The 26,814-nt window shown below is 39.2% G+C and overlaps 1 protein-coding gene and 1 pseudogene across 14 annotated transcripts in view; one reads left to right on the top strand and one right to left on the bottom strand.

Moving 5' to 3' along the window:
• ERBIN (erbb2 interacting protein) overlaps window positions 1-15,479 on the bottom strand; it is a 137,016-nt gene extending 121,537 nt beyond the window's left edge. For 13 of the 14 annotated variants that reach the window (XM_047729088.1, XM_047729092.1, XM_047729095.1 and 10 more), the window contains exon 1: window positions 15,209-15,479. The gene's annotated coding sequence lies outside the window, so the exon portion shown is untranslated. Of the gene's footprint in view, window positions 1-5,893; window positions 5,965-15,208 lie in introns of all 14 variants that reach the window. The other variant, XM_047729089.1, reaches the window with a different exon arrangement.
• On the top strand, window positions 9,802-9,923 carry LOC125101330 (uncharacterized; annotated as a pseudogene).
• Window positions 15,480-26,814: the final 11,335 nt, after the last annotated feature.

Here is a 26,814-nt window from a genome sequence, read left to right as displayed (position 1 = left end):
CATTTACATCACTAACAAACTAAATTACCTCTAGCGGGGCGCCTGGGTGGCTCAGTGGGTTAAAGCCTCTGCCTTCGGCTCAGGTCATGGTCCCAGTGTCCTGGGATCGAGCCCCACATCCGGCTCTCTGCTCAGCGGGGAACCTGCCTCCTCCTCTTTCTCTCTGCCTGCCTCTCTGCCTACTTGTGATCTCTGTCAAATAAATAAATAAAATCTTAAAAAAAAAATTACCTCTAGGATTTCACTTCCCCATCTAGGCCAATAGTTTCCTTTTCTGCTAATTAAAAAAAGAAAAAAAAGATAGGGGGGTATCTAGACTAGACTATTTTCTAAGTTAGTCATTTTCAGAGATAAATCCCATTAAATATGAGGAAAATATAAGCATTCTGGGGAACATATCTTTCACTCACACCCAAATTACCTATTAATTATATTACAGGGAAGAATAAGGTTAATAAGCCAGTGAAACATATCAACTGACAAAAACATTTTTTATGTGTATAAACTACCTAAGTAGAGAATTTACTATTATAATCAAAGGACCAAAATAACTGCCATTTAATGGTATCCATAATTATTACTATGCATCATACTAAGTACTAAGCGATTCAAGGAAAATGTTTATAATTAGAATTATTTTTTTCTTGTTAAGAAACAAGAGGGTTCATGAAGCCAGTCAAGTATTACTTGAAAATACCCTCAAGAGGCAATTAAGGGGCAGAACTACAGTAAAAGACAACAACTTCTATCAACCCAAGGATTTTTATTTCTCTAACAAGCTGCACTCAGTTTAGCAAATTACATTTTGTCCTTTCCATTCCCACAGCCAAACAATGCTAAAGAAAGCAAATACAGTCTGATTAAATGGAAGGTCCTGGCAGCAATAAAAACTTCCTATCCCACTAATGAAGACTAAATTAATCACACTGCTACCCTAACAGTAGTGGATGGTCTCAAACAATGTAAGGCAAGTGAGGGAAGAATTCTGCAGTTAATAAAGAACAAACTAACAGTTACACCAGAAGGGAGGTTAGGGTAGGGCAGATGGGTGAAACAGGTGATGGGGATTCAGGAGTACACTTGCTATGATGAGCACAGGGTGATGTACGGAAGTGTTGAGTCTCCATATTGTACACCTAAAACTAACAGTGCACTGTATATTAACCAACTGGTATTTAAATAAAAACTTCAAAAAATTTTTGTAGTTAAAAAGATGGGTTAAATGTTAGAATATATTATTTAATTTATTTACTATTCAATTAAAAATAGTACTTTGACAAGTGCAATAAATTATATACCTAGATCTAAGTACATGACTAAAAATCTATTAGCAATTTTTTCAAGTATTCAGAATACAGTAGGTGATACATATGAAAAATCAATCTCCTTCCTCTATTTTATATCCAGATAAGAATACAATTAATGAAATTCATTCACAACAGCAACAGCTCTCGCCCTTCCTCTATTAACTTTGTGGAAATAAACACAGCAAAAATTATACGCATTTCTTTATCATTACAAGAAATATGCATACAAGGGGCACCTGGGTGGCTCAGTGGATTAAGTGTCTGCCTTCAGCTCAGGTCATGATCCCAGGGCCCCTGGGATCAAATCAGAAATCCGGCTCTTTGCTTCTTCCTCTCCCTCTGCCTACTGCTCCCCTTACTTGTGCTCTCTATGTCAAATAAATAAAATATATTTTTTTTAAATGCATACTAGGGCACATGGGTGGCTCAGTGGGTTAAGCCTCTGCCTTCGGCTCAGGTCATGATTTCAGGGTCCTGGAATCAAGCCCCCTGTTGGGCTCTCTGTTCAGCGGGGAGCCTCCTTCCCTTCCTCTCTCTCTCTGCCTGCCTCTCTGCCTACTTGTGATCTCCTTCTGTCAAATAAATAAATAAAATCTTAAAATAGAATAAAATAAATAAAAAATGCATACTAATAAGAAACATGGATTGACAAGAAAATCATAAACACCAGTGGAAGGCATAAACTATTAAATAAATGGAAAACTCACCTTCCTATAAAGACATATGCTATTTTAGAGGTATCAATTACTTCCTAAGTAATCTATGAACTCAAATCACTCTCAATCAAGAACCATACTTGATCTTAGCCAAAAGGCCAAGAAGCGATTCTCCATCAATGCAGCAAGAAGCATTTAGAACTTATAATGACTCAAGTCCATCTGGAAAATTCTTTTTTTTTTTTTTTTTAAGATTTTATTTATTTATTTGAGAGAGAGAGACAGTGAGAGAGAGCATGAGTGAGGAGAAGGTCAGAGGGAGAAGCAGACTCCCCATGGAGCTGGGAGCCCGATGTGGGACTCGATCCCGGGATTCCGGGATCATGACCTGAGCCGAAGGCAGTCGTCCAACCAACTGAGCCACCCAGGCGTCCCAGGAAAATTCTTTTTAAAGCAGACTGATAGTGGTGCCTGGGTGGCTCAGTTGTCTAAGCAACTGAATCTTGATTTTGGCTCAGGTCATGATCTTAGGATGGTTAGGTCAAGCCCCAGGTCAGCTCCACGTTCAGCATCATGTCTGCTGGGGTTTCTCTTTCCCTCTGCCTCGGCCCTTCCCCCTGCATGCATATGCATGCAAGCTCTCTCCCCCAAATAAATAAATAAATAAATAAATAAATAAATAAATCTTTAAAAACAAAAATAAGGTGATAAGACAAAACTTTTTTTTTTTTTTAGATTTTATTTATTTATTTGACAGAGAGAGAGACACACACACACACTGCAAGAGAGGGAACACAAACAGGGGCAGTGGGAGAGGGAGAAGCAGGCTTTCTGGAGAGCAGGGATCCCAGGGCGAGCTCGATCCCATGACTCTGGGATCATGACTGAGCCAAAGGCAGACATCTAACGACTGAGCCATCCAGGCACCCTGATAATCCAAAACTTTCAGGTATTAAGCATACCATAATGAAGGGAAAAAAAAAAAATCAAGACAATATAGTATTACCATAACAAAAACAAAAATCTTGACATTAATTAAGTATATTTGGAAATATACTACTGATAAAGATAGAATTTCATAGGTAAAAAGAAGATTTACCCAACAAATGGTAATATTATCTTAATATCTTAAGAATGTCTTAAGAATAAATCCAGATGATTGTCTCACTACTTAAGCCAAAAACTTAGGTTATTTTATTTATAATCTTAGCACAAATCCTTTTCAAGAATATCATTAAACCCATAAATGCATAAAGATGATTAATCTGACTACATAAAAAAATTTTTTTTAAAGATTTTATTTATTTATTTAACAGAGAGAGATCACAAGTAGGCAGAGAGGCAGGCAGAGAGAGAGAGGGAAGCAGGCTCCCCGCTGAGCAGAAAGCCTGATGCAGGACTTGATCCCAGGACCCTGAGATCATGACCTGAGCTGAAGGTAGCCGCTTAACCCACTAAACCACACAGGTGCCCGACTATATCAAAATTTAAACTCCTATATAACCCAATAGCATATAAGCAATAAACCAATTAAATCCATGTGAAACACAAAAGGCATACAAAAATGTAATATGCTTAAAAGAATTCTGACAATGAACTTGCCAATGTCAGTTAGTAAGCAGTAGATTTAAATCTAGGCACTCTGACTCCAAAGCTTATGTTCTTACCTATTATACTTTACTACCAGTCTCAGATTTGCACAACTATTTTAAGACAGCTAATATCCAATGTGTTCAAGAATGCACTTAGAAAGGTATGCTTACATATTATTTGTGAAAGTGTAAATTGATACAATATCTTCAGAGGGAATTTGCTTCTATCAATCAATTAGAATTACATACATAGCAAATAAACTTTGGGTATTTACCTGGCAGAAAAAAAGCAAATAAAAGTGCAAACATTTGTGTGCAAAAAAATAGAGAATAAACATATATTCTGTATAGTACTGTATGTATAACAACCATAATGCTAATTAACACATATACATACCTACTAGATCTCTAAATATATAATTGATATATATAATTGAAACATACCTCTCATTTATATTTAAAAATACTTATATATGTATATACATGAACAGTGAAATGATGGAATACACACTGTAGTATTCATTAAAATACACACACTAATAACAGAATATCTGGAAGATGCGATTATGGAAAAATTTTTCATTTGCTATATATTTCTGTATTGAATATTTATAATCAGAAAAAAAAAATGTAAAAAAAAAAAAACAATTGTTTTAGCCCTTTGCCTACCAAAGCCTCACACTGCTTGTACCTTATCTAGCCTTTCTAGCCTACCCTAAAATAACTTGGTCTACGGATACCTAAAAGAAAGAACTGATAGAAGTAGTACTGACTTCAGTAACTAAGGTCAGGAAGAAGACTCCCAGGGTTTCTGGCTTGGGGGTCATTTTCACAAGAGCAGACAAGACACTAGGTTGATATCAAGTGTCTCTGACAAATCAAAGTGCATCTACTATTCACAGTCTCTGTTAGTCCCAGATAATGAACAAAATCCTTTGAAATCCCCAAAGATTAACAGGGCACCCAAAGAATCCATTTGCTGCTTCCAGGATCCTTATCTTTTCCTAGAAGACTGAAAGCAAATCTTAATTCTAATTACAAAAAGAAATGCCAGTATACTACTACTTCTTCTTCTTTTTTTTTTTAAGATTGTATTTATTTATTTGACAGAGAGAGCACAAATAGGCAGAGCAGCAGACAGAGGGAAAAGGAGAAGCAGGCTCCCCGCTGAGCAGAATGCAGGATGTGGGGCTTGAACCGGGGACCCTGGGATCATGACCTGAGCTGAAGGCAGATGCTTAACTGACTGAGCCGCCCAGATGCCATGCCAGTACACTTCTTTTTTTTTTTTTTTTAAAGATTTTATTTATTTATCTGACAGAGAGAGATCACAAGCAGGCAGAGAGGCAGACAGAGAGAGGAGGAGGAAGCAGGCTCCCTGCTGAGCAGAGAGCCCGATGCGGGGCTCGATCCCAGGATCCTGAGATCATGACCTGAGCCGAAGGCAGTGGCTTAACCCACTGAGCCACCCAGGCGCCCCGCCAGTACACTTCTTAAATCACTTCAAAATCTCTAAGGATGGGGAAGTTAAACCAATTCTTTCCTAGGCTAAGTAAAAGCCTTGGCAGGGAGATTATACGTTTCTTACATTTACACCTAATACAAATAAAACCACTTCATCCCCGCCCCACCATCCAATCCAGACTCTAGATTTAGTCTAAGGTTTGAAATTCCAAGGACACCATTATCAGAAAGATAGATATGTATGCCAAACTTTGGAGTCTTACAAACAATATAACCTCAGTGCAGAAAGCATAGTTATATCAAAATTACTGCACTCAACTAAAATTGAGCTTCAACATTACCTTCATCAGGATGCAGCCAATGTAGACAATAAGAACACGATTCTTTCCATCCACCTTTCACACAGTAACGTGTGATTACCAAGGAATGAAATATTTCACCTAAATGTATTGTACCAAACATTATACTTTAGAATTGTATCCCTTTAGAAATACTTTGAAAATTAATTTGACTACAGGGACTTGACTTCTGTCTGAAAATATCTGTCTGAAAACATGTTACCACAGCTCCCTCACCAAAAAAAAGTATAGAAACAAAACTAGTTCTCACTATCAGAAATAAATTACAACTATGGAAAGGGGACAACATGAGAATGAACCCTGTGGTACTGAATTAAAATGAAATGTATCACTGAGAAACCATCCTATATTTACTGAAATATATCCATAAATGTGAATGTGTACGTGTACAGATAAAAATATCCCCTAGCTTAATGCATTTAAGGTGGCCTGGGAGCAGCAATACCCTAAGAAGCAACAAAGACAAGAAGTGCCCAGATCTTGGCTTCTAAGTACCATTTTTCACTAAAAATTACCGGAGCAAGTTTAATGGTAACTCTAGAACACCATATTGTGCTGGATACAAGAAGGGCTCAAGGAGGACTAACTGTATCAAAAAGAAAGAAGAAATTAAGCCAGCTAGAAGGGGTTCTCACCACCCAAATCCAGAACATCTGAATATCAAAACAAATGATAATGGATTATAACCCAGTGAATATAATAGTTTGGTGATGTAAATAAATGAATAAGTTAAAAATAAAGAAGGGGTGCCTGGGTGGCTCAGTGTTAAAACCTCTGCCTTTGGCTCAGTCATGATCCCAGGGTCCTGGGATGGAGCCCCACATCGGGCTCTCTGCCCGGCAGGAAGCCTACACCCTCCTGTCTCTCTGCCTGCCTCTCTGCCTACTTGTGATCTCTGTCTGTCAAATAAATAAATAAAATCTTTAAAAATAATGATAAATAAAGAAGAAAATGTTTACATAGTTCCAAAGTACCTACCCCCAAAATATTTATTAATTGCAAGTGAGGAAAGAATACCTTGACATAAGAGGAATCTGGTAGTTACAACCATAATTGCATAATCAATGACTCTCATCAATAATGGGACAACTGAAATTGCCTATGACCTGATAAAAGGCAATGAGAAGAATGCAACATCACTTCCATGATAACCCCTCCAAAGACCTAATCATAAAAATCTAAATCTAATCACAAAATCTAATCAAAGATCTAATCATAACAACATCACAGAAATAGAATTAAGGGATATTCTACAAAATAACTAGATCTACAATCTTGAAAAGAGTCAAGTCCTTGAAAGTAAACACAGAAACTGTTCCAGATTAAAAGAGACTAAAGACATGACAACTAAATGTAATGTAAGATTGTCGTGTGGGTCTTTTTGCTCTAAAAGACGTGGGGGACACTGGTAATATTTAGATGTGGGGAATGTAGTCTTTGTTAACTTCCTAATTTTGACAGTTATAAAGTCATTACATAGGATAATGTCCCTGTTTGTAGGTAATAAAATAAAAAAGTATTTGGGGGTAATGGAGTATCGATCAGGTGGGCAACATACTGTCATATATGTCAGGGACAAGAAAGATTTTTGTTACTATGCTTTCAACTTTTCTGTATATTTGTCATTATTCTAAACTTTTAAACATGAAAGAAATATTACTGAAAAATCTGTAGCAGTACCAGAGAAGAGTTTATCTACAGATAACAACACAGAATGGAATGTGTTGAGAAGTGAAAGGGGGGAAGGGAAGGGATGACAACAAACCACAACACATCTGAGGAACCAAATACAAAACAAAGTGGGATCTCCAAAAAAAGTTTTCTTAGCAAGGAGGAAACCATAGAAGAATAGCTGCATGGTTAAGGCCTCCAGCAAGCACTTTATACTGTGGGATTTCTGACACTTGGGCAGTATAACTGTGAAAACGGGAATATTATTCCCCGAGGGAAAGGAAACACCTGTTAAGAGGACAAACTACCCACATACCCTAAAGGAGAAAGCCATTAGGTAACTAAATATACCAAAGCCAGAATAAGAGGGATTCACATGGGCTGGGAGAATACCATGAAATGACCAATACCATACAATCTGGATCATAATACAAAGCAATAACCACAATGAAAAATCAAACGTGAGAAAAAACTAGAAGCATGATGGATATACCAAGTACAGTAAGATAAAATCTCCTATACTGCTAATGGAGGAAACAGAAGACAATGTAAAAGTTTTATCTCAGAGATTCAACAGGTTACAAGTAAATAAAAAATACAACTAAAAATTAAAAATCAACTCCTATGGGATGCCTGGGTGGCTCAGTTGGTGAAGCATTCAACTTTTGATTTCAACTCAGGTCATGATCTCAGGAATATGAGATCAAGCGCTGCATCCTGGCTTTACACTGAAAACGGAACCTGCTTAAGGTTCTCCCCTCGGGCGCCTGGGTGGCTCGGTGGGTTAAAGCCTCTGCCTTCAGCTCAGGTCATGATCCCAGGGTCCTAGGATCAAACCCTACATCGGGCTCTCTGCTCAGCAGGGAACCTGCTTCCCCCTCTCTCTGCCTGCCTCTCTGCCTACTTGTGATCTGTCAAATAAATAAATGAAATCTTTAAAAAATTCTCTCTCCCTTTTCCTCTGTACCTACCGCCTGCCATCGCACACGTGCTCTCCATCCCTCTCTCTAAAAAATCAACTCCCATGAAAAAGCAAGAGTTCCCAGAAACTCTATCCTTCCCACTAAATAAAGCAATTGAAAATAAGTGAAGGCTAAATTGGTGAACTAAAATAAAAAGTCAACCCTCAGGATTCTTTCAGAATGTAATACTAGAAGACACACACACACCCCACACACATGCAGGAGCACAAATCAAAGGAAGTAATGAAAGCTCCATAAATCTCAACATTCATCTAAGTTTTCGAAGTGTAGAGTGCACTCCTTGGGCCTTAGAAGTCCTCAGACACTTGGAAAGATTCTTTAAGATCAAAACAATTTTCACAATTATACTGAAACATCATGTGTCCTTTCCTATTACATTAACAGGGATGCAGCAAAAATCCAGTGGGTAAAACTTCTAGCACCTTAGGGCAAAACCACTGGCATTAAGCTATATGAACACCACTGCATATTCCCAGATATCTTCTTTTTTCCTTGAAGCTTTTATTTAAGATCCAGCTAGTTAACATACAGAGCAGTATTAGTTTCAGGTGCAGAATTCAGTGATTTATCACAAGTGCCCTCCTTAATACCCATAACCTGTTGAAGCCATCCCCTGCCCACCTCCCCTCCAGTAACCATCAATCTGTTCTCTACAGTTAATTCCCAGATTTCTTTTTAAATGCCACATTCACTTAATATCTTTAATAAAGCAGTATAAAATAGTTTTATTAAATGTCAACTCTTTAATACATGTCTTTTGAACATTTTATGTGAAGGAATGGCAATGCTGAGGAAAAGCACTTGTTTATTTACTTCAAATTGTAAGCTAAATTAGCTTTTTTCTCATGAAACACCACTTTGACCTAAAAGAACAGATGACAAACTATGCTTGTAGACTTCGGAATCTGGCAGACATTTTCTCAAAAATAAACCAAAGTATGCCTGCAACTGCAAGGGAAAAACACTAACAGTATTTGTTACCAATGATTAATATTCAAACTTCCAAGTGAAAATTCAGAAATGTTTACCGGTTACCCTGATTTTGACAACTTCACAATATTAAAAACTTTTTTGATGAAATTAGTGGTGATATTAATAATTTTTCTTTTGTTTTCTACTACCTAATGAAATATATCAAATTCTCAAAAATGTAAATAGAACTCAATGAACCAGTATTTCTCCAACAACCATTACAGGATGTCATGAAATTATGCACAGATAAAAGATTCAAAGTGCAAGATAAACTAATGGATTTTCAGGTAACAAGAATAAAAAATTCCCTGATACAGTGTCACATTTGACACTGCAGCTATCCTTTAAGAAATTCTGGTGTGGGAACACCTGGATGGCTCATTCAGTTAAGTGTCTGCCTTCAGTTCAGGTCATGATCCCAGGGTCTTAGGATGGAGTCCCATATTGAGCTCCTTGCTCAATGGGGAGTCTCCTCCCTCTGCCTCTGCTGCTGCTCCCCCTACCTGCGCGCTCTCTCTCTGACAAATAAATAAAATCTTTACAAAAAAATTTTTTTTTGGTGTGGTATCAAAGAATATCATCCACAATTATAAAAAAAAATGTTGAAAATACTCCTTCCTTTTCCAATCACTTCTCTGTATAATCCTGGATTTTCTTCATATACTTCAACCAAAACAACTTACTACAGACTAAATATAAAAGTAGATGTGAGAACCAAGCTGTTTCTATTTAACCAGACATAGGAGACTTGCAAAAATATTTGACAATGTCCCTCATTCTGCTACCATTTGTTTTGAGTCTACGGCCATACCACCCTGAACGCGCCCGATCTCGTCTGATCTCGGAAGCTAAGCAGGGTCGGGCCTGGTTAGTACTTGGATGGGAGACCATTTGTTTTGAAAAATTGTTCTTGTTGTTTTATTACATCAATGTCATGATAACATACTATGATTTATGTTATTTATTCTTTCTAAAGATTTTATTTGAGAGAGTATGTGCATGCATGCACATGCACAAGAGGGGGACAGAGGGAGAGGGAGAAGCAGGTGCTCCTCACTGAGCAGGAGCCAGAAGCTCGATCACAGGACCCTGGGATCACAACCTGAGACGAAAGCAGACGCCTAACCGACTGAGCCACCCAAGCACCCCAGATTTATGTTTTTTTAAACAAATTAATTGATATTTAGGAATTTCTAATATGGGAAATAAAGTAAATATAACCCACATAAAACAAAGCTTTATGGGACTTAGTAATTTTAAGAATATAAAGGGATCCTAAGACCAAAAAATTTGGAATAGTTGCCTTAGGTCTACTACTATTACTTATAATTATACTGTGCTATAATAGAGTGAATTCTCTGGGCACCTTGGTGGCTCAGTGCGTTAAGCCTCTGCCTTCGGCTCAAGTCATGATCTCAGGGTCCTGGGATCGAGTCCTGCATCAGGCTCTCTGCTCAGCGGGGAGCCGGCTTCCCTCTTTCTTTCTCTGCCTGCCTCTCTGCCTACTTGTGATCTGTCAAATAAATAAATAAACTCTTTTAAAAAATTTTTTAAAAAATAGAGTGAATTCTCCTAAGGACAAATGAACTGTATAAGGCACACTGTCCCAAAGCAAGTTGTCAAAGACTATTCTGCTTCCTAAGTTATTCAGTCTTCTTTCCATTTTCCTATTCCCTCTGAGGAACTTAAGGATGTTGCCATAGCCCTTTCTCACCCATTCTAATAAAGCAACAAGCCAGGAAACCACTCACTATGTACAAAAGTAAATGGGCTCTGAGTAAGGATGGCCATAGAACTGATGCCCCCCAAATGTTATTACACCCATTTTGATTATTTTTTAAAATTATTTCCTACTTTTTCTACTACATTCTATATACCTAAAATCACAGGTATTCTTCAGATAGACAGTCTTCTTTTATTAACTTAATTTTTAGATAATCTTTACTGTCTTACATACTACCATTTATAAAGCCTGGCAAGGCCTTCACCCAATGGTACCTGAAACAAAAATTCCAGTGACAAGAATAAAGTGAGTGACAGAATTCCACCGTGCTTATTTTATAAAAACAAACAAAGGAAGGGAATTTCAAAATTTTAGGGACACTGAGAGAAAAGACATCTAACCTGAGGGATAGGACAGAAAGGAAAGGGACAAATGGAGAAGAAAAATACAGAGATATAAGCTTGTGTGTGTGTGTGTGTGTTTTAAGATTTTTTTTATTTATTTATTTATTTATTTATTTATTTATTTATTTATTTATTTATTTAACAGGGAGATAGCACAAGTAGGCAGAGCGGCAGGCAGAGGGAGAGGGGAGAAGCGGGCTCTCTGCTGAGCAGGAAGCCAGATGTGGGACTTGATTCCAGAATCCTGGGATCATGACCTGGGCCGAAGGCAGCTGCTTAATGACTGAGCCACCCGGCGCCCTAGCTTATATGTTTTTAAAAAGCCAAAAGCATAATGAAACAAAAAGGTATAGGGGTTTACAGTGTCTTAATAAAGGAATACATAACAACCTGATCTTAACAGAAGTAATTCTGTGGATATTAAAAAAAAAAAAAAAAAAAAAAAAAAGAGTTCAGGAAACATAAATTAAAAAATCTATTATGAGTATCTGGTTATAATACTGGCATGTAAACTGAGTGGTAATGCAAAAGTGAGATTTACAATTAAATGGGGCAAATAAATTTTTTCTATTCATGTTGTGAACAGTTTTTTTTAGGTGATGAGCATGGACTCATAAAGTTTAGAAAAGAGGGAAAGAGCAACACATAATCAAGAAATAGCTGAACATGGAGAAAATAGAGGAAGTAAATGAAGCAAACTACAAAAAATAGGAAGCTAAAGAAATGAGAAGACAAAGCATAATAATAGCTAGATTCCTATTTTACAACTAGGAAACCTAAGACAGAGGAGAAAACTAAAGGTAAATCTGAAAAATGGGTGTAGTATGGTTCAAGAGTTAGTTATGAGAGGCACCAAGAAAGAAACAAAAAAATGTCTAGTCAAAGAAAACTTGGAGGCAGAAGTGCTGAGTTCTTTCCTTACAAAATTCAGAAGTATGTACTGTAAAGTATAATTCACGTATTCGTTTCTATGGCATGAGCAAACAGCCTGCATGCAAAAACTGAAAAATCTATTTTGCACAAGTACAATTTATGTTGTCAAGAAAGGAAAAGATAAAGACCTCTACAGAATTTACAACACAGGTGTTCTTACCATCACCACCCCCTCCAAGCATCTAATAGGGAAATAGGCAAAGGAAAGAGTCAAAACAAAAATGCAAGCAACAAAGTGTTTAAAAAGAATCTAGCTAAGCAGTACTCAAAAAAGAGAATTACTTTGCTATCCAGCATTATTAAAATTCTGCATAAACCCAAATACTTTATGAACACTGCCATAATCTATTCCTAGCCAAAACAGCTTTACGTCTAAATTATGTTATCTATGAGCAATTATTTAAAATAAATGCTGAAAGATGCACTTAATTTTCTGAAATTTTTAAGTGTTTCTTAAAGTAAGGTATTGTTTACTACCAAGAGTTCAATATCAGCATCTCTAAAAGAAGTGAATTTAGAAATTTACCAATGATATATGTAAAATGTCTCTAACTACAGCTACCACTTCATTAAGAAATAACATGCAACAAAAAGCTGGTTTCCATATTTAAACCACTGTAAGCTTTTCAGACATGAGAAGTTTGCAAAAGCTTGATCTGAAACAAGTGAACTTTATAATGTAATATTTGAATTAATTAGTTGAAGGATTGTTTATCGCTATTGAAAACTCCTAAGTACTTTCCATAAATAGTGCCACTAAATATGTACTTTGCGCAATGTAAACAAAAGGTTTAGAGTACTCCAGATTTACCAATTTAATCTAAGAAAACCCATACAAGATTAAGAAGTATAGAAGAAGAATACTAAGAAGAATATCCAAAATGTAAAGCCACTTGAATATTTCAACTGTTTACCATCTTTCTGTAACCTCTTTTCAAACCCTAAGGTCACATTTTAAACAAGGCTTGAAAATATGTATAGTTTGACAATAGTCTAAGGCCTGAAATTCATTACATTAATTCAGTACTGAAGTAACAGAATTCTAGGTAAACCACAAAGTGAATTTTGTCTTGATGGTACAAAAGGAATCCAAGGTTCTACAAGGGTGAACATTTCACATTTTTAAAGTGTGCTCTCTGCATCTAAACATACTACTGATGCTCAAAAAAAAAAAAAAAAAAAATCAAGAACTTTATCTAAAAACGGATTTAAGCAGTCACTTTCAAGTGCTACAATACTTCTCACTTGTAAAATTTACTAATGCAGAGAAACATCTTCACAGAGTGATAATTTTCTACAAAAGACTTGCTCTATTAAGGCTCTGTTGCTCTGAGGCCAAGTAGAAGCCATATAAGGAAACTGAAGTTCAATGCCATTTATTTTGTTCTGCTCCTTCCGATGCCCAAGAATAACCTCTTTCGTTGCTTAATATTATGTCCCAAATCATAAAGCAGATCACTTCTAGACTTTTAAATTCCTTCATAAAGCTCTTCTGACTTAACAGGAATGACTTGATGGTTCACCACCTTACCAACACAAATAAATAAATGATAAATTTTTAAAAACGACCTTCAGAGACTACACTCTGAGGGGGAAAAAATCAAAACAATATATAATAATAGTTAAGAGACTACCATTTTGGAAATGTACTTAACATAATAAACAAGCTGTGAAATAATTTGGTCCTGCTCTTCAAAAGCTATCTTTTTTTTCAACTGAAGAATGTCAACTATTTTTCATGGAGTAGCATGAGCAAACTAAATATTAATTTACAGTTAAGATATACCTATCAACAGGATGCCATACTCATTTAATATTTATTCCAAAGCACGGTATTATGTTTCACCTCCTTTACCACAGTTTAAGGGAAAAAAAAAATAAGACATACTAAAACACCAACCAGGGGAGCCTGGGTGGCTCACTGAGTTAAGCCTCCACCTTCAGCTCAGGTCATGATCTCTGGGATCGAGCCCCGAATCCGGCTCTCTGCTCAGCGGGAGCCTGCTTCCCCCTCTCTCTGCCTGCCTCTCTGCCTACTTGTGATCTGTCAAATAAATAAAATCTTTTAAAAATAATAATAAATAAGACACCAATCAAAAAGCCGTTTGTGTTTGTGTTTGTTGTGAACAAACTAGTTTTTTCTTTAAGGACTACCGATTGGTTCATAAGTGTTTATAACTCTGACCGGTGGAATGTCTCCCATGTTTCACTAATTTCCTGCCACCAGGTTAGGCACCTATCACTTACTAGACAGAACCAGCCAAAACATTTGGACCAATACAAAAATGTAAATAAAGTACTAAAGTAAGAGAACTGATGTTTATTATAATCAATAAGACCTCCATAAAAATCGTTTTAAGCGTTTTACTTTCCTTTACATATTCTGTTCTTAACTACGGAGGAGTCCTAAAAGATCAGACTACTTAGGGTGTATTTGTTTTTGTTTTTTAATTACAACTCTTTACCCATAATACTTTCTCCTTCTCCTTCCTAGGTCACTTACAAGAAAAATTAAGCAGATACTTCCTTCCTTTCGATTAACCAAACAAGTATCATTGAGATTGTAAACGTCCGAAAAGGAGCCAGCTACTGAAGAAATACATCTCCCACCTTAAAAAAAGACTAAGTATGGCAAAGTTTGTTTATAAAATCCAAACAAATACGTTTCTAAGGGCTGCAACTAAAAACAAAACCAAACCTCTATATACAATTAACGCAAAAGTCAATCGGCAAAAGTATAAACAAATGTGGCAGCCATCTCAACAACAGTAAATCCCTCGCTGCAGCGACCTAACTTTTTTCCAAAACCGGAGTTGCCAGGTTCGATAACTTAATAAATAAAATATATACACTGTATATATTTTAGGAAACTAAAACTTCTGGACCTAGTGCTGAACAAAGGCACTCTTTCTTCCGATTGCTTTAAACTTTTCGTCTCACCGCATTCTTACAACCTCTTCTAAAGTAACCACAGTCCAGATGGTAGAAGGGGGAAAAATCAGTTCTACTTACTATTTAGCAATTGAAAGACTATCCACTTCGACACTACGAAAGATTAATCTAGAGCAAGTGGGGGAAAAGTGAGAAACCCTGAAGTACCTCTCCTTCCCGGCCCAAGAGCTCTTCACTTGTGGAGAAAATTACCTTTCGGTCGGGCAGTGTCTCAGGGTAGCTCTTTCAAGGCTTCGCCAGACATGATTTCCTTCCCTTCATTAGTCACTTTGGATCCAGCCGAATTTCTCTCTCCAGTGAGAGCGGATGTGGGGTGGCCTCGCGCAGTAGGACGAGTAGGTGGTTCGGCGTAGGGGGTTGGGAAGAGGGCTGGTTTTCTGGTCTCAACTTAAGACAGGAGTTTCCCAGCCCCAACTAGGATCTCCAACGAAAAAAAACTTTTCACTCGTGACACCGCCCGGAATTACCGTGCGAAACTCACTTCCTGCCTTGGCGCAGAAGCAGGATCCAGCTCGGTCCAGGGGAACCCGGAAAACCAGCTCCGCGCGCGCCGGGGAGGGGGAGGGCAGGGGGCGTCCGCGGAGAGCCTCGAGCTCCGGGCGCCCGGCGCGCCCCGCACACCCGACGGCGGCGGAGCCCGGCCGGCGGGGACCAAGATGCCGCCGGGGCGCTGGGCGAGCCTCGGCCGCGCTAGGCCGCCAGCTCCTCCTCGCCGCCGCCCCCAGAGCCGGGCGGCGGGGTTATTGTCTCTATAGCGCCTGCCGCGCCCTTCGTCCGCGGCCGCCCCGGGCCAGAGCCGAGGGGCCGGGCAAGCTCGATGGCGGCCCCCTCCCCGGGCAGTCCGTCGGGCCGTCCGTTCTTCCGTCCGTCCCTCTCCGCCTTTCCCAGTCGCCCTCGAACCCTCTTCTCTCTCTCCCGTTTTCCCGCCGCCGTCCCTTCGCTCCCCTCCTCGTTCTTCTTCCCAGGCGGCGGTGGCTCCCCCGGGAAGCCCAGCGGGTGGGGGCAGGCGGCGGCTGGGTCTCCTCACGAGCTTGCGGGGCCGCGGCAGGGGCCGAGGCTGCGTCCCGCGCCGCCGCGCCACATTCACTCGAGCGAGAGACTGCGAGGGGAGGGGTGGGGAGGAGAGGGAGGGAGAGGAAAGGAGGAGGAAGGGAGCAGGGGCGGAGGGGAGTTACTGCCTCTCACGCCGCGGCGGCAACAGCGCCACCGCCCCGCTGGTGAGGGGGAAGAGACTGCGCGCGGCTCCTCCGCGGCGGGGGCGGGGGCGGGGCGGCCTCCCGCCGGCTTCTCCCCAACCGCCAACAGCCGGGCGGGAGGCCGGCGCGAGCCAGTCACTGCGCGCGGGGGCGGCGCGGGCAGAGGTCCGGGGCGGTGGGGGGCGGCGGCGGACCCGGGGTCGGGGGGGAGGGGAGGGGACGACGACGGCGGCGGACCCGGGGTCGGGGGGGAGGGGAGGGGACGACGGCGGCGGCGGCGGCGGGGGCTCGCGTGCGCGGCGCGGCGTTAGGCCAGCTCAGGCCTAGGCCGGGGGAGGCCTGCCTGCAGCCCCCCAGCCGCCCGAGGTAGACGACGCTAACGATGCGGACCCCGACTCCTTTGCGCCCAGCCCGGGAGACTGAGCGCCCCCAAGCCTCCTACGTCCCGGCCGACTGAGCTTTTCTCTAAGACAGTAATCGGTGCGAAGGGTTCAAGTGCAGCCCCGATTTTAAGGCTGCAGGTATTTCAACTGCAGCACTCCAACTTCCTCTAATGGCACGCTCGGTTTGCAGGAAACCACAGCGGCGGCTCGGTGAAGCTTGCTCGCGCAGCAAAGCAGCTGGGGCTCCTCCAAGTCTCAGCCTCACACCGGCGAGGAGACAAAGCTGGCGCGGGGAGGGGGAAAAATGGCCCGCGAAATTGCCTCAAGATAGTGCCTTTGTTAGAGGAAGCATTGGCCACACTCGGAATGCGACGTAGGCTTCCAACCCCAGTGGTTTCGGTGGTGCAGTCTTGAATTGCGCTGGCCCTAATAATTCAGTCTGGCAGGGTTTGCGTTTATTGCGGAGAGAGACTCTTAAGCATTCCATCAACACATATGGCATAAAACGCTTCAACCATAACATTGCACAGTTTTTGCAGTTACTGCTTTAAATATGTTAACAGACAAGACTTGTTTTACCAGACAAGGAACGTGATACGGAAGAAATCATTCCCCGCCCCCAGTCTGCTGTGCTTAACCCTGTACAACGATGGTAATTAGTCTCTGTGTCCCCGAAGTCATTGCTTCAGTTCTTCCGTCTGTGTTCGAGAGATAATTATTTATTACCAAGTTTGAATAAAGAACTGTATGCCCTATAGATAATATTTGGCTTGTATCCAAAGGAAGGAGTTCATAAAGTCCATCAAAGAACTGTTTACCAAAGTGAGTTGTACGCTAGTGAAAACACTTGAAATAACTCCAAAGGTGTTCAAGACATTGTTAGTGTGACAGCATTTTAACTACTTCCAGAACTGCTGGAATTAACACAGGTAGTTCTTTAGGGTAGAGCTGAAGTTGAAGGCTCCCAAATAGTACCAAAGTGTTCAGGTTTACTCAGTGCTGGAGTGGAGGTAAGAGAACATTTAACTACAGCTAGGAAATGAAATGACAACCAGGTGTAATAGTAACACCAAGCTAGTTAAGCCATCTTATGTGAGTATGAATCTTAGCCATTGTATAAAATCTAAAGTTGGTATATTGTTTATGGTATTTTTAATCTCACAAGAAGGATTTCCTGCTCCCCTTTCAAAAACCGGCTTGAGGGGTGCCTGGGTGGCTCACTCATTAAGCATCTGCCTTGGGCTCAGGTCATGATCCCAGGTTTCTGGGATAGCCCGACATTGGGATCCCTGCTTGACGGGAAGCCTGCTTCTCCCTCTCCCATTCCCTCTGCTGTGTTCCCCCTCTCGCTGTGTCTCTCCCTGTGTCTCTGTCAAATAAATAAATGAAATCTTAAAAAGAAAAAACAAAACACCTGGCTTGAGTTTGACCAAATTCAGTAGCATAGCCCTGAACTAAAAGGGTCGCTCTACTAAAGCATCCCAGGATGGAGTATCTCCCATACCAGTATGAGACCAGATGGAATCTGGAATTTCAGTGTTGTATTTAGTCCCAGGTTGGTTCAAGACTCCTTTAAATGTGGCATCATAGATGTACGTAAGCCTAACTGCCACCACCCCTCCCCAAACTTAATGGGACCAGATCAGTCCCTAGGTTAGGACCTGCCTGGGCCCTAACTTTTTTCCCACCCCTGCTTAAACTCCTACTGGGGTCCAATCTGGCCAATTCCCATTTAGGCTGGAAAAGTTTTTATAACCAAAGCCCCTCCTCCAATTCACCTAAAATTTTGCTGCGGGAGTTAATCCCTTTGAGTCTTTTATTTCTCTAGCACAAAGCCATAATCCTGGGAAAGGTAATATTTAAGCCTTATTAGTCATTTATACCTAATTCATCAGATTGCTTCCCAAAAGCAGCTTTTGATGGGAGGGAATATAGAGACAGCATATGCTGATGCTGAAAAGGTAGGAGAGGGAAATATGGTTCCATTCTTTGGGGAAATATGTGAAGAGAAATACAGATAATAAAGTGCCTCTCATTTGATTGTTAAGTAAGTACTACGTGTACTGCAAGAATGAGCCCCAAAGCACTGAACCAAAGTGGCTGGAAGCCAGGATACACTTACCAATATTATGCATTTTGACAAATGTTTCTTTAATGATGCCTTTTAAAGTATCTTCAGCAGGAATTCTGTGTCTGTGCTCAAACAGAAGGGTGAAATGACAGATATATATGACCAGTGTATTCAGTAATCAGAAATAATGATTCATCTTTGTTATTCATCACTGACTATTTAGTTCTAAATCATATGAGCAGCACATACAGATGTAGCCAAATCTTCCATTTGTTCTTTTATTATAAGGCATTCTTGTTCTGTGCTTTACAGATTAATTTCCTTTGAAAATCCTCTCACAGTTCAACTAAGATGGACTTAACATTTCAATTATGATTAAAAAGAAAACTAAAGCCCCACCTTCAACAAGCCTGCCTAACTGTGATTCCGTAATGATTAACCGAACTCCAGGACCACCTTAAAGAGAAAGCTAATAAATTTGTTGATACTCTAGCTTCATCTTCCCCATTGTGATTCTCTGAATAATTCTCTGTGAAAGGCAGGGAATTCTTTCTTTGGGATTCCCCTTCCCAGTGGCTGGGCTCACGAGAGGAATTACTGTCTGCTACAGATAAGCCACATATCTGAAGGAAAGTCTTAAGGTCTTAAGCATTCCAGGGAATGCACACAGCATTCATCAAGGAAAAAAAAAGTCTCAGCAAAGAGCCTATCTACTGTTTTAAAAAGGGTCCCCCTGTCACTTCCCTATATCAGCCAGGCAGCTATGCAGAGGCACTGTGAAAGAAAGCATGTAGAGGGCAAAGGGACATTCCAAATGATCATTCTTCTTTTCTTTCTTTCTCAAAACCTAGTGAAGAATTGGTTATCTAAAACCAAAGTCTTTGTCACAGTATCATTAGGGGAAAATTAACCTAGAACAGAGCTAGAGTTTTTTTTTTTTTTTTTTTTAATTTATTTATTTGAGAGACAGAGAGAGAGCATGAGAGGGGAAGTCAGAGGGAGAAGCAGACTCCCCATGGAGCTGGGAGCCCGATGTGGGACTCGATCCGAGGACTCCAGGATCATGACCTGAGCCGAAGGCAGTCAGAGCTAGAGTTTTTAAAAGTCTAGAAGCATTAGAGCAACTAGATTAAAAGGCATTATAACATGTAGTTTTAGTAAGGATTGACTTCCCTATTTTCACTTCCATCTTAGCCCCTTGATAGGGAGAGGGCAGGAGGTTAGGGTACCAAGAGTGTGGGGAAAGGACACTTGGGTTCAAAAGAGGCAATACGGGGCGCCTGGGTGGTTCAGTGGGTTAAGCCGCTGCCTTCAGCTCAGGTCATGATCCCAGGTCCTGGGTTCAAGCCCCACATCGGGCTTTCTGCTCAGCGGGGAGCCTGCTTCCTCCTCTCTCTCTGCCTGCCTCTCTGCCTACTTGTGATTTCTCTCTGTCAAATAAATAAATAAAAATCTTAAAAAAAAAACATTTAAAATAAAAAATTAAAAAAAAACAAAAACAAAAAACAAAAGAGGCAATACATGCGGGAACCAAAATTAAGGATTTTATAATACTTTGGGAATGGAATCATTCCTCCTGTAGCATGCCTTTCTGACATATTTTCAATAATATTTTTTGAAACAGAAGTAAGTCTGCCTCTTGTGAAAATCTTATGAAAAGTTTTCAAGTTTTTTGCCCTAGTATATGCTTGATAATCTTTTGTTTTCCATCCTATACATTTTATAGCCTATCGGAATTAAATTTCTTTCAGATGTCTTATGAGTTTTTTTTTAAGTGGAGAGAAAATAAATAATGCACGGTGATTTTATATGTGACCTCTGAAACAAGACAGCCTGAATTAGAAACTTAGCTACTGAGTAACCTTGGGCAAGTTCCTGAACATCCATAAACATAAACTTGAGCTTCCTCATCTCTACAATGGGGACTACAATACTAACTGCCTCATAGATTATTGGGAGGATGACATAGGACAATGCTCACAAACTGCTTAGCACAGTGTTTGGCACATAAAAGTGTTAACTATTATAAGTAGTTCACTTTAAAACGCACTGATAATATGTACCATGCTTGCATCACTTCTAAGATGGCCAGATAGTGTATTATTAAAACTAGAATACTTCTGAGAGGAAAAGCACACATTAATAACAATTATCCAGAGACAACAAATGTAAAACCATGACTGTCCTGGACCAACTAAAACAAATAGTCTCCCTCATCATTTCCAACTTTACTATTTCCTTCTGATCACTTCCCCTCTCATAGCTTCCCTGGTATGAATCATAATCTATGTCAATCATACTACAACATGCACACTTCTTCTAAATCATAACAGTATTAATCAACAAAAAAAGCTTAAATACTGCTGCTTATTGCCTTTCAGTGCAGGCTTTCACTTAAGAATACCATTTTTCTTTGGGTAACGAAACTGTTTTCCTAGTCACATGCACACTATATATTTTTCTATAGTATTTTTTTTTAAAAGACTGTTTAGCATCAAGTATGAAAATAGCCAATACATGAATGTGAAGCATGATTTGAGATGTAGTGTGAGGCTAAATGCCCTGCTCTAGACGGCAACTATGTATCATAAAAACTCGTTTAGCTAAGCAACATACCATTCCTATTTCAAAGTAAATCATCTCTTTTGTTGATGATAACAGTATCATCAGAATAACTGGAGAAATCTCACTTAAATCGAGTTTAATCAGTATTAAGAAAATGAAACTTCTCAACTGGGTTTTCTAAAATAATTCTAGATATACTTTAAAACTCATACTTCCACTTGGGGGGGGATGTATTTTCTGAGAATTGAGTACAAATTTTCCTTCAGAAATGTTGAGCTAAAAATAGCATATTTTTAAATAATAGCATATTTTAAAATGTTTCCTCTATCTTCTGTTTTCCTTAGCTCAATCCCTTTATTTTTCTGCCATTAAATTTATGTCAACCATCAGATCAGTCATGTAGTAGTTTAGTTTTCTTAGTTTCTAGTTTTCTTCTAAAATAGATACAAAATTTGTCTTCCTTCTACCTCTGGAAACTGCCTCTGAGGGTTTATGTTTTCTCATGTAAAGCATTTTATTGTATATTTTTCATATTTCCTGCTATATACCATGCCAAACTATTTATAGAAAAGTCACTTTCCTTCCAAAGGATTTGTAATTCTTTACATAGGAATATATTTGTAAGGAAGAAATAGTTTTCAAATATTTTATTTGATAATTTCAACACAATTTTTCTTTTTCATTCTTGATATTTTATTTCATTTACCTGATTTCCAGTCACTTACCTCATAGATAACTGATATTTCCAGTTTGCCTTCTGTCATAATGAAACCTCAGCTTATAAGTTCTTTGTCATCAATCCTGTCATCTTTCAGAAAAGTTCTGGCACTGATATTAGCATTTACTAGCTGATGACCTTGGACAAATGATTTAATCTCTGTGCAATAATTCATGATCTATAAAATGGAAAGATAATAACCTATCTCATAGGGTTATTGTGGGCAGCAAATGAGATGAGGTAAATGAAAACACACTATAAATATTACATAAATAAACACTGTCTTTTTTTATTACATTAATAGTAATACATTTCATTATTATCATCAATAAAATATCATAAGCCATATTCTATGTCCATTGACATAGTGGCTCTATACTATGCATACTTTAGATTACCTATTAAATGCACAGTCTATTTACTTTTTTTCTTTTTTTTTTTTAAAGATTTTTTATTTATTCATGAGAGACAGAGAGAGGCAGAGGCAGAGGGAGACGCAGACTCCCCACAGAGCAGGGAGCCTGATGTGGGGCTCCATCCCAGGATCCTGGGATTATGACCCAAGCCAAAGGCAGACACTTAACCAACTGAGCTGCCCAGACACCCGCATGGTCTATTTTATATAAAGTCTATAACCTAAAAGAGGAGGTATGTATAAACTCATCAAATTTTATATAAAAATTCAAGTCATTAATTCAGCTGTCCAAAACTCAGAAGCTTTATTATTCAGACACTGGTTAGATTTTACACCATGAAATGTTGCTAGGCAAATTAGAAGTGTTAAATTAGGGAGAATCTTTGACCTACTTAAAGATAATAAGCTTTTTAAACTCTAGAATCCAAACATTTTTAGTAGTGTTTGAACAAGCATGAAGGGACCTTAAGAGGTGGGTCATCTGGTTTCTAGTTCAGCTGCATTTTATAGGTGAGAGAGCTTAGATTTGAAGACTTGCCCAAAGTCATAGTACTGGTTAGAGGTAGAACCATAATTAGAACACAGTTCTCCCCCATTTCAGTATGTGTTCTTCTCTAACACACTGCCACCACACAGTAATCCAAACATGGAACAACCAGAAACCGCCGAAGAAAAGTTTGGCAGAACTAACCAAATTCATAAAACTTCCGTTGGCCAAAGCAATTTTAAACAAAGTTAAAAGACAAATGACAGTTGGAGAAAAAGTACAACATATATGAGAAACAATAGCTAATATTTATACTATATAAAAGGTTCTTATAAATCCAGAACAAAATAATAATCCTATAGAAGTATTTACAGAGACATAAATCAATAGCTCATACACACACACACACACACACACACACACACACACACACACATAATACAAAGAGCCAATAAACATTTGAAATATGTAATGGCTTTAAAAAGCAAGTAGAGAACAACCTTATTTAAAAACCAAGATAGCTTGGAGCACCTGGCTGGCTCAGTTGCAAGAGATTGTGACTCCTGATCTCGGGCTTGTGAGTTCAAGCCCCACAGTGGGTGTGGAAGTTACCAAAATAAATAAATAAACTTTGTTATAAAACAAAACAAGGTAACTGAAAGTCTACTCAGTTTTTGTTTTCATTACAGTTGGGGAGATAGCTCTTTTTCAGCTCTCTCAATGAGCAAAAGGGACCCCAGTGAGCCATATCAAAAAAGGATCCTATGACTTTGATAGATAGGGAACCGAGCCATTCTGATGACAACTAAATTGGAATTAAACTAACTTATGGGGCGCCTGGGTGGCTCAGTTGGTTAGGTGGCCACTCTTGACTTAAAGCTCAGGTCATGATCCTGGGGTCGTGATCCTGGGGTCGTGAGATTGAACCCTGCCTATGCTTCTCTCTCTCTCCCTCTGCCCCTCCCCCTGCTTGCATGTGCATGCTTTCTCTCTCAAATAAATAAATCAAGCTTTTAAAAAAAAACATCTTAAACATGGTCGCAGAAACCAGTCTTTCTGGTGCTGCTGCTCCATGAATGTCTGTCTATAGGGAAACTCAATAACACCAACTGGAAAGGATCAGGGCTGGGCAAACACTAATGTGTCTCTCTTTGGGCATATTCCCCTAGGCCAAACCACCAGGCTTCTAGATATGCATTTGCCACATTGTGCTCAAGTTAAGGTTATGTACTTTGGAAACCATGGATTTTAAGATAGTAGGATTCTAAAATAAGTGCTGAACAGTGTGAGATGGTAGCAAATTGTTCCAGCAAATCAAAATTGTGTTTATGTAATGAGTTTAAGGCCCTGAAATTAACTCCCAGATTCCATTAGAGTTACAGACTGAGGTTCTATTAGGGCTAGGGAATCCTGTGAAAGGATCCAAGGAGTCAAGTACAGAAGTAACCATAGGAGTGGGGAAGAGGCAGAAGAAATTCTGCCTTTATTTGTAATGTGAACTCTCTCCACTCTTCACACTTCCTTGGACTTGCTTCCTGGCAAGTGTTCCAAAGACAAGTAATAAGGGAAAAAATGAGATCAGGTAGGACAAAAAGAGAAAAAAGTAGCTAAAAGCAATTTTTAAAAAGAAACCAAACCTAAAACCAGAAAGTGAAGCAAAACATTTTTCAAAAGATTGAAATAAATTTGTAGAAAACACAATGGATGAAAGGAGAGAGAAAAATGAGAGTCAGAAATCACTAAAAAGAGCAAGTAGAGGGGACCCTGGGTGGCTCAGTGGGTTAAGGCCTCTGCTTTCAGCTCAGGTCATGATCCCAGGATCCTGGGATCGAGCTTTGCACCTGCTCAGCATGGAACCTGCTTCTCCCTTTCTCTCTGCAGCTCCCCCTACTTGTGCTCTCTCTCTCTGACAAATAAATAATTAAAATTTAAAAAAAAATTATATGTAAACCTTCCTAAAAGCCAGAAAATGAGATTGATTTCAACATATTATATATATAAGGGGGAAAACTTAAAAACAAAAGATGAATGACACTGGATAAAGTAAAAACAAGACAAAACAAAGAAACTCCCCAAATCCAGAACATTAAAAAAAAAAAAATCATGAAACAACAAACTTGTGAATGCGTAAAAAGAAAGAAAAGAAAACTGCTAGAGGCATTCAGTTTTGGAGTAAGTCTGATTATCTCGAAGAAACAGGATCCTGCTGTGCCAGGACCTCCTAGGTTAATGGAACAGAGGGCTCCTCTGAATCTGCCCTAGGATATTGAGGCTCATGGCTCCCAAGTGTCCTTAACTACTTGTGAAAGCAAATATCTGACTTCAACAGCCGATTCAAGCAGAACTACCTGGACTGCATGGACTTCTCCCAAGCCCTGACTTCCCTCTTCTTCTTCTCAGCATAGTAAGTTATATTGCCAGTTAATTGATAACCTGCCTGCACAAGACTGCCTAGGTAGGAATTTGTAGAGCTAGACTATGAACCCAGCAACCTGAAGCCAGAGTGTCAATGCCAACCATTAAATTCTGTGGTGTCCTGTAACTATGCTTCATGCCTCTACCAGTAGCTTTTCCACACCCATTTATAAGCTGACATTCTCACTTTTAGTCATTGGGGATTTTTTTCATAATTCACAACCTTCCGTAGAATAAAAACAAAAGCAGTTTTAATTTCATCTTGAAATACTTCCTGTTTCTATGTCTTCTTCCCCTGCTCATTTAAAACAAAAGCCCGTCCCTTTCTTTTCTTCTTGTTTCTCTCCTTATTATAAAACCCATGTGTTTACATTGTAGAAAATAAAGGGCTTCCAAAGTATATAAAACAAGAAAAAAATATTCCACCAAATATAAACAATTAAAAAAAAACAGGACCCTGGTAATGATGTTATTCAAGTGCCTGAATGTATCTGTAGAGACTCGGTGGTTTTAAGGCCTTCTCTGCATAACATAATGCTCATTTTTACCTAGCAGACATGATTGTCAGCCATGACTGACAGCTAGAGCTACATCTTTATTGGTGGGATTGAATAAAAAGAAGCCATTCCAATTTGGTACTGCAGTAGTTTACTTTGAAGTGTGATTCTATGTTTTCTCTTAATCTCATTTATAATCATCCCATCTCATTTTACCAGAAACCACTGCATTGGAATCTTGCTGATAATTATTCTTTGTGAAGGCCTAATGGAATATGGCAAAAACAGAGTGAGCATGGCTTCAATACGAATGTACTAAGTGGTGTCTAATATCTTAATATTCTTCTGTTCTTTTAATGTATGTATGACTTCCTGATGCTTCTGGGCCACTGGCAGAGAAGGTAGCTTAAAAATCATTACCAACATAAATTTCCATCCACAGACTCCACTTTTTACTTTCTCACATCACCTCATCTAAAGTCTTTTGTGTTTAAAAGTCTGTAATAGCCCTAAAGGAAGGTATTATGTGTTTCATCTGTTGCTCCAAAAGAAGCGAAAAGCTAGACTATTAACCCGCTGTGTAATCCCTGCACAGACTACAACGCCTTTCAGTGGGAAGCCAGGCTCTGCCAAGAGCACGGAGGATTGCAATTTAAACATTACAGGGTCAAGTTCAACATTTGTTCCATTCACAGATCTCCCACTAACATCAATGAGAGTTTTGTGCAGAGTAGAATTTCTTCCTCAAATGATTTCTGTAATGCCTTCTATTTTGTCAGAACGTATTCCGCAAAGAATGTAATAAGGAAGATATACGTAGTACCTCTCTCTTTTATCCCTACTCTTGATTTCAACAATATGTCATCTCCAAAAAAAGCATTTTTCTTATAGAACATGATTTAAAGGTAAATAAGCCGGTGCAGAGAATGTAAAGAGATTTTTCATTCAATCTAGGCTCATTTGTCTGAGGGTTTTTTGTTTTTTTGTTTTTGTTTTGTTTTGGCCTGGGATATAAACATCACAAATGAATTCAGTCAACAGCCTTTGAACC

The sequence above is a fragment of the Lutra lutra genome, chromosome 5 (assembly GCF_902655055.1).
Source record: "Lutra lutra chromosome 5, mLutLut1.2, whole genome shotgun sequence".
In the NCBI taxonomy this organism is placed as follows: Eukaryota; Metazoa; Chordata; class Mammalia; order Carnivora; family Mustelidae; genus Lutra; species Lutra lutra.
This window is presented reverse-complemented; position numbering and strand designations above follow the sequence as displayed.